The sequence below is a fragment of the Convolutriloba macropyga genome, chromosome 9 (genome assembly GCF_964194025.1).
Source record: "Convolutriloba macropyga chromosome 9, txConMacr16.3, whole genome shotgun sequence".
Classification (NCBI taxonomy): Eukaryota; Metazoa; Xenacoelomorpha; order Acoela; family Convolutidae; genus Convolutriloba; species Convolutriloba macropyga.
Window position 1 is genome coordinate 13,217,393 of NC_134476.1, and position 1,998 is coordinate 13,219,390.

Sequence of the window (1,998 nt, forward strand, 5' to 3'; positions counted from 1 at the left end):
AGCAGAAAACTTGTCTAAGCTTTTGCATGAGCCTGTTTAGCTTCACATAGAGTCGGTGCATTACTGAGCTCCATAAGAACGGACATGACCTAGCCGCCAAAAAGGTAAATACTCTAATAGCTAAGACAAGTGCTCAAAGGTATCACACACAAGTTCAAGGGAAAATTGCGCGGCAAAATGAAACACAAAAACATATAAATGAACAATTAAATGCTCAAAAAGCGGTCACAGAGAGGTCTGGGGTTTATTGGCAGCAGTTAGGTTTTCAGTTAATTTTAGTAGCAAAAAATTTAAAACAAAATCAAGAGTTATAAGGTTGTTAGATTCTAATAAGAATCTTGCAAGATTTCGATTCTTTTCTATTAATTTCTTCACGGATTTCAGTTTTGTAATGTATTTAATAAAAAAATTTTACTTCAAGCGAAACAACTTTTTTGATCCGTTTGCAAATTTATTGTAAGTTTATTGATTCATTTGGCAAGATTAATAACAAGATGAATCAAAAAGCTTGCGAGATGAATCGAAAAGCTTGCAAGAGTTTCGCAAGTTTTTCGACGCATATGCACAAGAAAAGAGCCATCAGAGAATGGGTGCACTTTTCTGCAGCTAAAAAACTGTCTCATATTTTGCATGGGCCTTTTTAGCTGCTCTGACACGTAGAGTTGGTTGATTTCTTGATTAAATCCGGTTGATTCAATTACCTTGATTCATTTTTTACCTGGATTATGATGTTACAAGATTCGGGCGAAAACCTTCCAAGTTTTTGTATTCAACTTGCAGTATTCTTGCAAGTTTTAAATTGTTTCACCACTAGGGATGTTTTTCTAGTTACGTAAAAATGAAAGCCGTCGTTATAATTGAACAACATTTGTGTAACAGCATGAAAAATAACATCAGATATTTTTTTATTTTGAAACCAAATGGAAGATAATTCAAAGCGGTTGTGATATTTTACTTCAAATCTCAAACCATGTCCAACAAACTCAAAATATTCCTAAACAGGATCGAACCCGAATGGGACCCAAACCAATTAGTTTCTGCATCAATATCACCTCCTCTGTTCCCAATTTTGAATCACTGCGCTGGTCATTATCATAACATTAAAGAAAAAGAAATAAAATCAGAGTTTTTGCACAGAAAGGTGCAAGGATCGGAGATTTTGCCCAAAGGAATGCGTGAAAAAAAATGAGCGCTGAAAGTAAAACCAATTCCGGTTATGGCAATGGGCAAGAGTAATTGCTGATTGTGCCTTATTAGTGATGATGATTTTTTCCTGCAACAATTCAACGCATTTCACTCAAATTTTTAACCATCTACGTGAAACATTATACTATTTTCAACATTCTGTCACTTTTTTTGTATGCTACACACTAAGTTTTTTATATCCCATTTTCATTAAACTCGTTCCCCAAAAACCTTTGAAGCTTTATGCAGTCTCGAAATAGTTTTTGTTCTTCTTGTCATTACATTTGATTCTTCACCTCATCACCGTTCCTGCATGGTTTGTAAGATATAATTAAAAACTTTCAAACATAATTTAGTTCTGAATCTGTAAAAGGATTTTTTTTTCCGTTTTAGGAACCGAATGGAGAGGAATTGAAGTAAAAAGCCAGTTGTAGATTTTTACACCAAAATTTTTTAGAATGGATATATCCAGAAACATAACGCAAAAATTAACTATCCCTTGGCATATTAATGAAATTGTGTTACCACAAAAAAAAATCAAAACTTTTCCATTATTGCGCCCCAAGTTTAGTGGTCAAGTGATTTACATACGTCCGTTAACTCAATCATACTATGATATGGGATGTGGCGCCAGGTCAAGGTCGCTATACTGTGAAAAACTTTCCCTGGTCGAAGTGTCAACGCCATTCAACTTAAAAGTATGTAAGATAAGCGGTGAATGTGTGAAACTATGTAAGATAAGCAATGAGTGCGGGAAAATTACATAAATCAGGCGATGAATGAGATGAAAAAAACTTTATCGCCTAGTAGCGG